This window comes from Mobula birostris, chromosome 17, assembly GCF_030028105.1.
Source record: "Mobula birostris isolate sMobBir1 chromosome 17, sMobBir1.hap1, whole genome shotgun sequence".
NCBI lineage: Eukaryota > Metazoa > Chordata > Chondrichthyes > Myliobatiformes > Myliobatidae > Mobula > Mobula birostris.
Window position 1 is genome coordinate 31,018,008 of NC_092386.1, and position 16,331 is coordinate 31,034,338.

Sequence of the window (16,331 nt, forward strand, 5' to 3'; positions counted from 1 at the left end):
AAGGAATTTGAAGCTTGATACACACTCCACTATGGCTCCGTTGATGTAGATGGGGATGTGAGTGTGGCTCCTAGCATGCCTGAAGTCCACAATGATCTCCTTGGTCTTCTGGGTGTTAAGGGCCAGGTTGCTGTCGGCACACTATGCAGCCAGGTGCTGGACCTTGACCTTGTAGGCTCTCTCGTCATCCCCTCTATCAGGCCAACCACTGTGGTGTCATCTACGGACTTAATTATAGAGTTAGAACCATGTACAGGAACGCAGTCATAGATGAAAAGGGAGTACAGAAGAGGGCTCAGCACACAGCCTTGAGGCACGCCGGTGTTCAGGGTGAGAGTGGAGGAGGAGAGGTTGTCTAACTTAACTGATTGGGGTTTGTTAGTCAGAAAGATGGTCAACTCTTTATTCCTAAACAGTGGTCCCTAATTATAGATTCTCTAATAAGAGTATATCTACTCTCCATATCCACCCTTTCAAAGTTCCATGTTATTTTTTCTGCTTCAGCTAAATCCCCTTTCATTCTTTTGAACTGTGGTATTTTTCTTCATAAGGCAACCTATTCATTCCATGCATTGATCTGGCAAATAAAAACAAAAAAAAAAATTGTTAACTAGTGGAAACATTCTTCAACTTTATGTTTAATCTCAAAGAACCTTTATTAGAACTGGGAAGGAGAGAAAAGTTAATTTCACATTGGAGAGAGTTTGGGTTAGGGACAGATAAGTCAAAAATATATCTAATATGGTGAGGCTAGGTTTGCTACAGAGGTGCACTGTTGGTAAAAATGTCTGGTTGATAGTTTAATGAGGGAAGGTACCTAGAGGAACAGAACCAAAGGAATACAAAAACTGTGAAATGCAGAGTTATGGGAAATGCCCAGCACCTCCTCTCAGCTAAAGGGTAACAAAAACATTCACACTGTTGCACCCAAGAACATGATTTTGCTACTGGTAGTGGAGCTTTTGTTTGAGGATATTTATAGATTAATCAATGGCTTTCTCACTAGCTCTCTGCAATGGTCACGTCTCTCCATGGCACTGAGGCTATAAAAGCTGCCCCGGCTGCTGTGCTCCGTGATGAACTGGTAAGTCAGGCTTTGGGCCGACTCTGGGCTGCTCCAGGGGTTCGGATCTGAGGGCTCAGTTTTGGTTTGGAATGTTATTTTTCACTTCGATTATTTACTTTATTGTCGCCAAACAATTGATACTAGAGCGAACAATCATCACAGCGATATTTGATTCTGCGCTTCCCGCTCCCTGGAGTACAAATTGTTAGTAAATAGTAAAAATTTAAATTATAAATCATAAAAAGAAAATAGAAAACAGAAAATAAGGTAGTGCAAAAAAACCAAGAGGTAGGTCTGCATATTTGGAGGGTACGGCCCAGATCCGTACCCTTCAAATTATTTCCATGTTTTGCGCTATTTTTCTTTCTCTTACACATCAGGTGTTGGTCTTTTATTATTATTATTTTTTTTAAATTGAGTTCTTTCAGGTTTCTTGCTTTGTGGTTACCTGTGAGCAAGCAATTCTCAAGGTTGTACAATTTATACATTCTTTGATAATAACTGTACTTGAATCTTAAATCTTTGTTCTGTTTATCAGGGGTTCTAACTGAAGCTATGATCTAGGTTTAGTGCAGTTACATCCTCTTCATGGAGCCAGCCTGGTGACCATCAGTTGAGGTCTGGTATTAAACCAAAGTTTATGAAAACAGCTCAGATACTGTGGCAGCTGCTTCTTGCCTTATATAATTTTTAACCTTATGGCTTTACTTCCTTGAAGAAGTGGTAGAAACCCCAATTCCACACTGACCTTCCAATGAAGTAACATTTGTGAAATAGGAACATCTTCAAGATTTTTCATTGTTGGAAAGCTGGGTCACAGCTAATTCAGAGTGGGGATTGTGCCTGTAATATATCTTTTGACAGAAGGGATGGGAACTGATTGACAGACTAAATGTCATTCCAAAAGTATAGTTTCTGAAATGCCTTTAGTACGTGGTTGATTAATAGTCTCCTTTAAAACATTACAAGATTCTAACAGTTGATATTTTCCTTACAAGAACTGCTTAATAACAGAGGAATTCACAGTAAATGTTTTTGGACTATAAATAAAATGGTGCAGATGTATCAGGTGTCTTTAATAAAATTTACCATTGCACTGAACAGAATGTAGTTTTGTAACCTAACAATGTGACTGTTTTGTTTTATGTGAGATCCATTCCAAGAAATGGGAATGAATGGACTTGTATTCAATCTCATATGGTAATACTTATAGTATATTTCTAATAGGACAGTGAGAAGCAATCACCTGGTATGTGACTGAGTTCACATAAAAGCCAGACTTCAGAGATGATCAGATTTTCAAACAGCACTGAGGCATATTTCACGGTTACGTGAACTGATAGAAGAGGTCCTGGTGGGTCACTTGACAATAAAGTGTTCCCTCGTTACTGCATTCAAGTATTAGCCTAACTTTGTTTTCCTCTTACCTGCTGAGAATTCCCAGCATTTTCTTTTTTTCACTTCCAATTCCATAGTTAAGAAATTTTTCCCCTTTTAGCCTCATATATTTATGTCCTGAGATACAACTTGCATTTCCAACAGTGCTTCTACACAAGTCAGGGAATGCTGAAACTATTTTAATTTAAGAAGTTTTGGAAGTGGGCTCCATTCACGGTTTAAATTGAGAGCATTAAGATAAGAGAAGGAAACAAAAAGAAAAAAATTTTAGGAGTTGTCACCCAACCAAGGGGATAAATGGGAAAGTGAAGGAGAGATGGGAGGAAAAGAGTTTAAGGTTAAGAAAAGGTTAGGGAGAGGAAATATTTGAGATTTCAAGCTACAAAGTTAAGGCATAATTACAACATGAAGAAATAAACTGACAGTTATGTTCAGCAAAGCACATGCACTTCATTTGTATGTCATCCAATTTAGTGTATTGCATTCCATGTCACAATGTGCTCTACATTGAGCAGACCAAACATGACTGCTTGGCAGAATATTTCTATTCTGCAAAGGATGACTTTAAGCCTGTCATCTTAATTCTCTATACCACTGAAGCCTCTGTGACTTCGGTCTTATAAATTGTTCCAATAAAGCCTAACATAAAACTTAAGTAATAGCACCTCGCCTTCCATTTATGAATGTTGCAGTACATAGGAATGAATACTAAATCCAACCGGTTCAGATAATCACCCTTTACAACCAACACACATAAATTACTGGAGGAACTCAGCAAGTTGGGCAGCATCTATGGATGAGAGTAAACAGTCGATGTTTTGGGCTGAGACACTTCATCATATCTGGGAAAAAAAGATGAGAAGTTGGAGCAAGAAGGTGGGGGAGGGGAGGTGGAAGTACAAGGTGGCAGTTGATAGGTGAAACTGGGAGAGGGGGAGGAGTGAAGTAATGAGTTGGGAAGCTGATAGCCGAAAGAGATCAAGGGTTGGAGTAGTGGGATATCTGATGGGAAAGGGTAGCCGACCATGGAAGAAAGGGATGGTGAAAGATTCAGAAGGAGTAGGAGAGGTCATGGACTGACATGTCAGAATGGGAATGGGAAGTAGAATTGAAGTGGGTGGCCACTGGGAAATCCCGCTTTTCATGGTGGACAGAGCAAAGGTGCTCGGTGAAGCGGTCTTGCAATCACCAACACCTTATATTCCGTCATCAGTCCCTGGCCTCCTTTACTGTCATGATGAGGTCGGTGGAGCAACACCTTGTATTCCATCTGAGTAGCCTCCGATATGATGGCATAAATATTGATTTCTCAAACTTCCAGTAATTGCCACCACTTCACCATTGCCATTCCTGTTTCCCTCTTTCACCTCATCTACTTACCTGCCCATCATCTCTCTCTGGTGCTCCTCCCCCTTCCCTTTCTTCCTTGGTTTTCTACCTTCTTCTATCAGATTCCCCTCACTCCAACCCTTTATCTCTTTCAACTATCAACATCCAAGCTCTTTACTTCACCCCCTCCCCCTCTCCCAGTGTCACCTAATACCTGCCACCTTGTACTTCTTCCTTCCCTCCCCTGTCTTTTTGCTCTAACTTCTCATCTTTTTTCCCTGTCCTGATACAGGGTCTTGGCCCTAAATGTCAATTGTTCACTTTTTTCCATTGATGCTGCCTGACCTGCTGAGTTCCTCCAGCATTTTGTGTGTTTTGCTTGGATCTCCAGCATCCGCAGATTTTCTTGTTTTCGTGCAATCACCCTTTTCACCTTTTTTGCTTGTGTCAGAACTGGCCAGTTCTGTTGTGTCATCCACCTGTAGAGTTAACTAAGTTTTCTTCTCTGTCTACAGACATTATCTGATCTATTGAATATTTCAAACATTCTCTTCTTTGAGATTTCCAACAATCATTTGGTTCTGCATCTTATCATTCAAATCTGTTCATTTTTAGTCTCTCTCCACTGTCCTCTTAGACAGAACCAAAAATATTTGTTTTGCCTGGACAACTTTAGCCTCCTCAATGTTCTCTCCTGCCCACCTCATCTATGCTACTTAAAATCCTCTGATTTTCCTGCATTTTGCAGTTTGATGAGGGATCATTGACCTAAAAGATTAACTCTTTCTCTGTGTACAGATACTGCCTGACCTACTGAGTATACTAGGCAATTTCTGTTTTTATTTCATATTTCTGACATATGTAGTTATTTTGCTTCCCAGTTCCAATATCATCTTATCTGTATGTTTTTTTTTCTAGCTAGTCTTTAAATACAATTAGGCTTGTTGCTTCAACTGTTCTTAGAGGTGAAATTTTTTTGCTATATCTCTTCAAATTCAATAGTTACAATCATAAATTAATTAACATATTTCTAAATATCTATACCCAATTAAAGCTGCTGTTTTCTTTATAAAGTGACCACTCCCATCTCCTCTCTCCTATATAAAAGTTCAAAAATTCTTCCTAGGTATGTTAAGTCTCCTATTTCTAGAACACTTGCACATGTGTTTGCGTCTATTGATAGGATTCCAAATGTGGTAAAACCAAGATTAATTCCAAGTATAACATAACTTCTCTTCATTTTGAGAACTAACCCCAAACATTAAGTTGGTATATATTTTTTTTTAAAACAGTTCTTTCAAATCTCCTTTGGTTTAGCATCCATTTGTTTTGATTATTCCTCTCATAAATGCATGGAAAAATTGTTCAAATGGATATTTTATATTGTTGTCATCATTACTTAGATTATATAATTACATATAATCATATCTTTCTTAGTTTTATGAAACTTTAGACCTAGTATTTTTCATGGCTTGATATCACTATTAAGGCCATTGATAAATGGTTTAAATAAAAAAAGGAAATTGGCAGTTTAAATGAGACAATCAGAATCAGGTTTATTATCACCAGCATGTATTGTGAAATTTGTTAATTTAGCAGCAGCGGTAAAAAATCCTCTTATAATTTCCAAATGAAATATAATAAAAGCAACAGTCGACTGATATGATCATCTTAAATCAATAAAACAGAATGCATGCTTTTAAACATTAATATTCAATGCAATCTGGGTAACAAAAGTAGAGTTTGATCTCTCCAATTACTGGTAATCAATGACCCATATCAGGGTTGGCAGTCCTAGAGAGAAAACTTCGAATTGCTTACATCTTTCTTTCAATTCTATCATTGTTGGCTTGGCATTCACAACATAATTATGGACTTTTCTTCATCCTAATGAATATTTAGAAATATGTTGTATTGTATATATTGTGATAGTGCTCAAAATCAAGTATGTTTAGCGTAAATAAGGAGAAACTGTTTATTGTGGCAGAAGGGTTAATGACCAGATAAGGAAATAGCTTTCCGACAGAGCTTACATGCTTAAAATAACTGGCTGAAAAAATAATGGAAGCAAGTTAAATTGTAACAAGGAGAAAGATGAACATTTGATGTACAAATATATAGAGACTATGGTGAACATAGAACTACGACAAAAGCAAAATCCTGTTGTTATTTAAATTAAAAATAAAACCAATTAATGCTAAAACTAACCATTAGATGAGGAAGCATCAATGGAGAGGAAATAGGTACTTTTGGATGAAATGTGGTGTTTGGATACGAAGAAATACTGGTGACTGAAGGAGTAAGGCATAAAATCACTAATTTTTTTACTGGAATACAGGTTTGCTTTATGACGAGAAATGAAGCAGACTGGGCCAATGATCCAGACTGGGTCAATGATCAATGGGCCAAAGGAGAATGAGAGGCGATTCAATTGAAATGTACAAAATTCTTACGAGACTTGGTAGGAAGATGCAGCACCTATTTTCCCTGTCTCTGGATCTAAAAACTGAAGGGAGTGGGTCCATCATCTCAAAATAAGGAGCAATAATTACAGAACAGGAGGGATCATAATGTAAGGCAAAAGAGAGTGATAAAGTTGTAAAGAAATTAACTGTTGGCTCAGAGTGTTCATAGAACAGAAAGGAAGGAAAGCACGCAAAATGTGTTAATGTGAAGACAGATCTTATTTTTTTGGATCTGTAATGGATAGACCAGGGTTGCAGATGACTCTGCCAACAATATTCATCAGGGAGTCTGACTATTAAGTAGTAGTTCACACTTCCTCAAATCCCAGTTGTCCAGACATTGCCATTACCAGCATCTGTTTTGAGAGGAAATGGGGTCATGTCTAAAAGTCCCATGATGATAAATATTTTCAGACTGGAAACTTTCAAAGAACCTAATCAAAGTAGGAGATACTTTAAAAGTAACAAACCCTCTCTAAAAATAATTATTAATATACTGCATGTTATTAATTACTTATATAAGATGTGAAACTTCATTTAATTATTTATAAAAGTACAAATATATTCTGTCAATAACTATAAATCTAGTTAACCATAATTTTAATTCATTTTCTCCTCCTCTCAAACACCCTAGGTACAAGCCAAATAAACAGCCTTGACTCTATTAAACCCAATGAATAACTTCTTCAGTGGGCTCCACACATAACAAATCTCATATTCTATATTAAATTCACACTTCTTTTGAGAGAGTTACCTGTCTTCTCCATTGTCTCTTCTATTTCTTTCACCTTCTCTGTTGGTGAAACAATGGCTACTAATTTTCCATTCTCTCTGACCACTGCATTAGGTTTATAGTTGGTGGTCCTGATATGGCCCAGCTGTGAATTCTTAACATTCTTGAAATTCACCTGAACAATGATTTTCTTAAGCTGGATCACACCTCACAATCTTAATGGATTCTTGGTCTTGTTACTGCCCAATGTTTTGGTTCTTTAAAAGACCAAAGATCCTCAACTGAAATGTCTCAATAGATCATGTCCATATGGCCCTTGTGGCTACGGGGGTCAAGAGGTATGGAGGGAAGGCTGGGGCGGGGTTCTGAGTTGGATGATCAGCCATGATCATAATAAATGGCGGTGCAGGCTCGAAGGGCCGAATGGCCTACTCCTGCACCTATTTTCTATGTTTCTATAACTGCAGATACACAGCTCTAGCTCAAAATCAGCCTGAGCAATTGGATCAATATGTCTATACTAGCAATCTAACAGTCTATTTCCTTCATAACATGGAGGGTCTCACTTGAAGAAGCGCCCAATGCTAATTTACATTGCCTCGACAAGAAAAAATGATATCGAGATATTTTCCAGAAACACCTTGCACTTATAATTACAGGATATCTATGCGTATGTTGATTGTAGCATCTTCAAGCAATTAGAAAGCTACTAATGTATTGCTGATAACTCGCACTATCGAGGTACAAGAAATTTCTTTCAATTTATCCAGTCCTTATTAGCAGTTGCTCCATTAGGACTGCACACTCAAACAATATGCATAATTTAGTGGCAATTAAAGCACTTGAGTAACCATGAATATCATTCTGTGCTCAGAGAGCTTTCATTGGAGCCATTGCAAGTCTTCCCCACCTTTTCCATCCACATGACGCGTAGACTTCTGGCACTCACTTGACCTTAATAATTTCTTGCCAAAAGCTTAATCCTGAAGAAGACAACCAAACCACCACCACCATTTTCATGATCTTGGTCCCTGCCTGCAGTTCAGTTTAAGTCTTGAGGAAAACATTTCAAACTGTTTCCAATAATGTGTGGTTATACTGCACGCTCCCTCTGCCAGTTCAGACAGTTTTGCCTGAATCCTTTCATTTGATAGAAAACATGGTAAAGAATCCCACAGACTGAAAGAGTTATGAAAATTGCACACATAAGCCAGTGTCTTTCCTCTATACCCACTGTCTCTTCTGGTCCCTGAATGCACATACTTAATGTGTAAATCAAAGAATCATTGAAGTTGGTTCAAAATCAAAGTTAAAAATAAACTTATTATCAAGTACGAGTATGTCACCATACACTAGCATGAGATCTACTTTCTTCTGGGCATTTACAGCAGATACAAAGAAATACAATTACATCAGTTAAAACTACACACAAAGATGGACAACCAATGTGCAAAAGAATAATAATAAATAAGCTATAATAATATTGGAATCATGAGTTGTAGAATCCTTGAAAGTGAGTTCATAGGCAGTTGAATCAGTTCAGTGTTGAGGTGACTGAAGAGGCTGAGGAGCCTGATGGTTAAGTGCCCTTTCAAGGTCCATATAATAACCTTGTTGGAGACCACATCATGGATTGTTAGAGTAATAAACTCACTAATAGATCAAGATCATAGAAAACTCTTAAGTTTTAAGAATAAATTGGATAGGTACATGGATGGGAGAGGTCTGGAGGGTTATGGACTGGATGCAGGTCAATGGGACTAGTGGAATAATGTTTCAGCACAGATTAAAAGGGCTGAATGGCCTGTTTTTGGTGCTGTAGTGTTCTATGGTTCTATGTCTCCAGCTCTTTTTATGTATCACAGTGTTCTCTGATCTCTCCCAAGACTTGGGGAAAAATTCCTTTTAAAAACATCTTCATCCTCTCCATTAACACATAATTGTCTGTAACATCCCATTCAAAACAAATCTCCTATATCTAGCACAAGACATCATTACTGTTCTAACAAAAAGATGCTGTTTTCTTTTCTCTTAAAGCAGGTTATGGCTTTGCCATTTCCGCAGCAGCAATATTCCAAACTTGTTGGGTTCCTCCAAGTTGTTGGTTAATGAGGCAAATAACTAAGATAGAGATTTCAGTCAAACGTTGTTTATTTATGATGAACACCATTTATCTACAAACAGTGGCACATATAACAATGTAATAAAGGTCATACCACATGCTACAGACAGTCAACATCCCAAATATACAGTTCTTAACCTGTGGCTGGTATCTTTAACATTCAGTGTGACCTCTTTGCTTTCCCATTCTATGCTCTAAACAATAAAGGCAAGTATTCCTTAAGTCTTAATTACCTGTCCTCTATCTCCAAAGATCTGTCATTAAGCTCTCCAAAATCCCTCACGTTCTCTGTACCTCAATACCTGTCTACTATGGGAATCTAGGACAGAGTGGTCAGTATGTTACTGGAATGAAGAATGGACTAAAAGCTCAGTATAATTTAATTATTCCAATGATTCCTGGCAATCTTCCCAGTTTCCACTCTCCATTAGCCCAAGTAGATCCAAAACTCTGCTGCTTGTGTCCTGAATTGCACTGTGGCATTCTCCCATAATTCTGGTGTTCACTGAGTTAAATCAGCTCTCAGTCCAGGCTTAATTCTCAAACGAATTTACAATTTGTTGCATAGACTCAACCCTCCCTTTCACTGTAACCTTCTTTACGCCAACCCTTTGAGAAGCCCGTTGTCCTCCAAATCCATCTCCATGCAGATCTCTGATTTTTGTCTTGAATAATGAGAATTAGGCAATGCTAGAGAAACAAAATGTTTTACAATGAAGAAAATGGGATCTAGGAAGAGAGACTGATAAAGCAGACTAAGCAATTGTTATGCTGAGCACTTGCTCTCCGTCTGCAATGGCTGTTTTCATCTCCCACTTGCAAGCCATTCATATTCCCTCCCCATTCCCACAGCAATGACACAGTCTGTCCTTGCAATTCTCCCCTACAGTGTGAGGCCAAGTGTAAACAAGAGAAACAGCATCTGATTTTCTGCCTGGGTAGATTACAACACAATAAACATTCCTTAATATCAAGTAGCCTGTCTCTTTAAGTCAGACATACAGACAAGAGAGACATGCAGAAAAGGAAATGGGACTGAGAATAAAAGTGGCATTTTCTTATTTTCATTGTGGGCAGAAAATGCAAGAACATTTCTGCTTCATCGAAAAGTTATTTGCAAAGGGAGTTGAGTGTGAGCAATCTAGTTATAAGGACAAGTGTGCTTTTGGTTATATGAGAAGGTATAGTACCTTAAAATAGGGAGAGATTGGAAGAGAGAATTAAAACCTACCAGTATATATACATAGTTTTATTCTTATGGTAATTTCAAATAATTAATCAATGTCTTCAACTTGCCCCAGGCTTACATTTTTTCATTAATCCCTATAACAACCTTATTCACACAGCACTATCACCGCAGTCACTCCGTCTATCCTGCCTCTTACCTTATCATAGTTCTCCCTACCCTTCCTCTGCTCCTTAATACTTTTTTATCTGTAAATTACTTGTAAATAACAAAGTGAAAGCTTATTGATCTGAAATGTTAATTCTGCTTTTCTCTTTTCACTGAAAACCGCTGATTATTTCCAGCACTTCCGGTTATTTCAAACTTACAGAATCTGCAACTAAACTTTTGGATGCCTTTTTACATGGCTCGATCCTGTATTTTGTTTGACAACTCTCCTGTGAAGCACCTGGGGATCTTTTACGGAATCCAAGTTGCTGTTGTTGCCCAATGAACAAAGATGTTCGGCAAACTCACCCTCTGTACTACCTCCTCAATGTACAAGACAAACCAGCACAGGAATCCAAATAGAAAGAAATTGTTTAGAACAGATACAAAAAAAGTGTTAATTGAACATTTAGAGACAACATAACCGGACTTTGCTCAATTATGTATAGCTTGACAAGTCGGGCGACTGCACCCCGTTTTGTTTTGTTGTAGAAACCTTGCCTTCTGTAGATGAGAGCCGGGGCGGGGTAGAGAGCTGGGACAACGTGGGGGGGGGGCTGGAATGTCGCGGCATGGAATCCCAGTGGGACCTTCACCTGAAGCGGTGCACATTCAACCTTCGCCGAGTCCTTTCCAAATCCGAACACGGCCTCAGGTTCTTTCTGTTAAGGCTTGTTACGGAGTACCGTTATGTGGCGGAGGGAGGATTTGCTCCCACTCAACCTAACTTGAAACAAAGAAGTAGGGCGGGCGCTGCCACCGCGTCCTCCGCGCCCCCTGTATGGCGATTGGCCAGCCCGTGAATACTTCGGCCAACTGTTGGCTCAGCGGCTTGTCAATCAGCTGCGGCTCGGGCCGGTGGATACGACCTCTCGATGCAGAGTAGATTGAGGTGGAGTGAATTCACGGTAGTTGCCGTGTTGGGAAGGTGAGGCAAGCGCTTTGTGTCTTCCTCTCGACCCCAGGACATGAAGATGGTGCACGGATAGAAATAGTGAGTGACATCCTCAGTGGAAAGCGGGTGTTTCTGCTGACCGAGGCAGGTCTCAGCGTATGGTCCGGTTGGGGGTGCGGGGTTCTGAAGGGTCCGAGCCGTCCGACGTGTCCCACGTCCCTTCAGCCGCCGATGACGGACGGGACGCCGAGCTGAGGTGGATGTTGCTTTATCCCCAGAGAGGTTGAGGCAGCCGGCATACTGAGGTGGTGAGGAGCGCATGTTCCACTACTTCGCAGTTGGTTTGGGGCGAGAGTAGTGGGACGGATTGGCATTTGGACACTGGTATTCGCTGTAGTTCTGCCCCACATGAGGCATACCCGGTCCAACAGGGAAAACAGGATCTTCATTTGTCCCAACATCGTGTGTACTTCTGCATGTTCTCGGCGTATTTTGGAAAAGATTTGCAGCTTAAGAGTTAATTGGTTTCGATGAAGGGGTTCAAAGCCTAGCACTGAAGGCAGAGGAAGTAAATCTCGGGAGAGGTAGAAGCTTCAGGGGTTGCAATTGTGATAATAAAGGAATGAGTAAATCAGTAGAGTATTAAATAGGGGCAAAGTATGGTGGAAACACCCGACAGTTGGGCTGCAAGTGAGGAGGAGGAAAGAGTTAACTGTCAGATCAATGAGCTTTCAATTTAGTATCAGGAAATTTGAAGTGGTATAAAATGAAAACAGAAGGGGCAGCTATGTAATGTGGAAAGCAAAGAAATTTGGGGATTCTTAAAAGTAATTTGTGAAATAGACTATAAAAAGTTTTATGGAAAGATGTAGTGCTAAAACCTGTGCAGAATTTGAGTTCAACCACAGTTGGCATACGTGAGGTTATAGTTTCAAAGGAATGAAAGGATGAGTGCTTAACGCAGTGCAGTTTTCCCACAGTTCCTACTAAGTGTAAAAGAATGGGAATTTGTTGAGTGGGGCATACTTAACAAGATTTAGTTTAGTCATTTTATGGTATTAAAATAACTGGTGTTTTATAGTTTCATTTGCAGTATTGGCCATTGGTAATAAACAATACACCTGACAACTTCCAAGTTAGGTGGCCAGTTGAACTAGTTACCTGAAATTGCTAGTTTAGAGTTTGGGATTAAGTAGAACAAATTACATATCTTCTGAGTGTAATTTTTACTATGCAGAGAGTGTGAGATATGTTTCAAAGTTGCTGGTGAACGCAGCAGACCAGGCAGCATCTCTAGGAAGCGGTACAGTCGACATTTCAGGCCGAGACCCTTCGAAGGGTCTGACGAAGGGTTTCGGCCTGAAACATCGTCTGTACTACTTCCTAGAGATGCTGCCTGGCCTGCTGCGTTCACCAGCGACTTTGTGTGTTACTTGAATTTCCAGTATCTGCAGAATTCCTCTTGTTTGTGTGAGATATGTTATTTGTTTTCTTCTTGAAAAGTTACTGGGTTTAACTTCTACTCTTTAGTCACAAATGGCTTTTAATTATTTAATTATTTTCAACTGGGTATGGCATGCCATCATCTTTGTGATTTTTGAGAGGAACCTGGGGTGGCTGTGGAACAGTAGGCAGGCTGTGTTTCCTGGTTTTGTTCCAGGAGGTGGCCAGCCAGAGAGAATACAGGAAAGCGCAGAGCAGGAAATTGAAAGAGCAGGAAAAGTAGTAATAATGGGAGTTGTCAAAATGAGTGCCATGTTCAGACACATACTTGACATTAGATAATGTCAGAGGTAACATATTTAAGAAATATTGTTCAAATCATGGGGCAAAGGACCACACAGCAGGAAACAGTAAAGGCCGGAAATTACATTGTCATCAGCAAATTCTACATGAGTCCTTCATGATGTGTAGCCTTGCTGGTGCCATGGTAGGAATCAGTAACAGGGTGTTGATTACTCTTAAGGTAGCTGGGTGGAAGGGAGAGAGAGTCCAGTTCAAAACATTGGTACCACTGGCAGGTAGGGAAAAAGGGGTTTGATCCTGTCAATAGGTTTTAAGGAGACAGGAAAGTATTGAAGAAGCAGGACATCCTGATTGTGTTTGTGTGCACTGAAATGATGATTAATGCTAGAGAGGAGGGAGGACTTTTAGATTCCTGCAGCTTTGGGACCAATTCTGAGGGATGTGGAACTGCACAGGCCAGACAGCCTGTTGTGTTCAGTGGATTTGAGGTCAGAATTCTTCCAGGTTTTGTTTAGTACATGTGGGATGGTTTGTTTAACTTGAAATGGGATTGGAACATTTATTAAAAGTATAAAATACACAAAGTAAGGGAAAAGAGCAATTTTTTGTGGAGCATTTTTCAATAGAATCAGACCGCAAAGGTCCAAGGTCTACTGTGTTGTGGAAAGGCAGAGTTCAGAGGTTCATTAATTATCAAAGTATACAACTCTGAAATTCTTCTTCTCTGGATAACCCTGAAACCAGAAAGTTAGAGCTGTAGGCACACATAATAACCACTTGTTTCGGATGATGTGCCAGTAATGGAAATGTGCCTTATTTTTAAAAAAATAAGATCAAGGTTGAATATGAAATATTTCTGGATGCAAGGTATTAAAGAAAGTAGGAAAGAAAGATTAAGAGGTGAGATTGATTTTACTAGAGAAAGAGGAGGTCCTGTAGCAGTCAATAATAGAATCTAATTTGAAAGTTAATATTTTGAGTCAGAGTCCTTTTGTCAGAATCTATTTGTTTGAAATTAAGAAACAAGTATTTAATAAACAAACATTTAACATTATTTCGGGTGCTTCCATACAATGGAACCATATTATAAAGAAGCAAATTTGCATGGGAATTGAATAGATATACAAAAAGGAGGCACTTTAACTGTCCTCTAGAACGGGATAGTAATGTAAGTGGGGGGGGGAAGAGTAGGGTAGGTTTTGAGATGTGTTCAGGGATTAGGTTGATTGGTTAATATAAATTGCCCTTAGTGCAATGAAGGAGTATGCAAGGGAATTGGTGGCAGGGAAATATGTGTGAGATTGTTCTGAGATCCAGCATTAATTCATAGGGCTGAATAACCCTTTCTGACATAAGCAAATGAGTAGTTATGAAGGAAAGCTTCCTTCAGTAAAATAGTCTGGCTTATAATTGGTTTAATAAACTTCCTTTGGATTTACTTAGGGAATTGAGATAGGCCAAATGAAATGAGGGTCGGTATGAATACGGACTATAGAAATTGCTCATGATAATCTCATTCTGAACAGGACAATGGTTCTTCTCAAGTATAGACACTGCCAAGCCCGAGAACTGTAACCAGAACATTCTGTAATTTGGAAAATCTGAGATCATAAAAGTTGAGCCATTAGGTTAATTAGTTAACTTTAGATCTTAGTTGGAAATATTTAATTAGTGTTGATCTGTGGTAGAGATTTAAAACATGCAGGACCATTGGTGTTAAACCACAGAATTCCAGACTGGAGAGTTTTGACCTGTATGACATGAACAGTTTTTTTGTAGTCATCACTGTTCACAGCTGGAAGTGTTGCTAACACCACAATGAGCAATCTTTATTTTGGGTCAAAACATTTAGAAGTGGCTACTTCAAGAATTGAAGGATTTGACTCTTTTAAAAACTAATAAAAACCGTAATAGAAACTCAGTGGCCAGTTTATTAGTTCCCTCTAATAACGTGGTCACTGAATGTATGTTTGTGGTCTTCTGCTGCTCTAGCCCATCCACCTTCAAGGTTTGACTTGCTGTGCACTCAGAAATACTCTTCTGCACACTGCTGCCATGACACATGGTTACTTGAGTTACTGTCACCTTCCTGACAACTTGAAGCAGTCTGGCAATTCTTCTCTGACCTCTGTTGTGAACAAAGCATTTTGACTCAGGGAACTGCAGCTCAGTGGGTGTTTGTTTTTCACACCATTCTTCAATTCTACAGTTTGTTGTGAATGAAAATCCAAGGAGATCAGCAGTTTTTGAGATACTTAAACTATCCTGTCCAGCACCAACAATCATTCCACGGTCAAAGCCTCTTGGGTCACACTTCTCTCCCATTCTGATGTTTGGGCTGAACGACTGAACATCTTGACCATGCCTGCATGCTTTTAAGTTGTTGCCACATGAATGGCTGATTAGATGTTTGCATTAATGTACAGCTGTACCTAATAAAGTGGGCATTGAGTGTTTGTTTTCTGGAGTACAACGTCAACATTTTGACATGTTTATCCTTCAAGCAAGAAACTGTGTTTTACCAACCAATTTTTTTTCGCCAAATTTTTTGGTTGAGTAAAGGGTGCTGCATTAAAGATTAAGTCAGAGTGCAATGCTAGGTTGAAAGGTCTCCCTGTCTCCCACAAGAGTTTCCATATAGTGAGCTATTGATAATTTACTATTCAGAGGAACCAAGTTATCATTATGTTTGCATTTTTGAATGTTAAAATGCAGGTACAGCAGAGAACTGAGATGGCCTTTATCATAAACAAGCACAGCCACTTTGCTCTAGTTATACAAGGCCCTAGTGGACTATTATCAGGAATATCGTGTACAAGGTTGGTGTACCTGCAAGAGGATATACTTGCTGAAGAAAGACTGCAGTGTAGGTTGATCACTTGAAAAGAGAGAATGCAGAGTGGTAATTCTAGAGTTTAGAGCAAAGATGTGGGATACTTTCATGGCTTGATGTGGTAGATGTGGAATTAATCTTTATCCTGCTGGGGATCATAATCTCAAATTGAAAGGTCAGCATTTGTTACAGAGACAAAGACATTTCTTCAAAGAAGGGCCATCCTTCAGATGGAATTCTGAATCCAAGAGGATTGTGGGGGTTAAGTACATTCAGGACAAAGATCAATTTTTTTTGAGATTGGGGAAATTAATGGTTATGAGATTTGTGCAGGAAACTGGTGCTGAAACT

General features: G+C 39.2%; 1 protein-coding gene across 6 annotated transcripts in view; it reads left to right on the forward strand.

Annotated features, from left to right (window-relative positions):
* The first annotated feature begins 11,375 nt into the window (after positions 1 to 11,375).
* Positions 11,376 to 16,331, forward strand: part of sncaip (synuclein, alpha interacting protein) — a 163,510-nt gene continuing 158,554 nt past the window's right edge. For all 6 annotated transcript variants that reach the window (XR_011889519.1, XR_011889521.1, XR_011889518.1 and 3 more), the window contains exon 1: positions 11,376 to 11,500. The gene's annotated coding sequence lies outside the window, so the exon portion shown is untranslated. The remainder of the gene's footprint in view (positions 11,501 to 16,331) is intronic.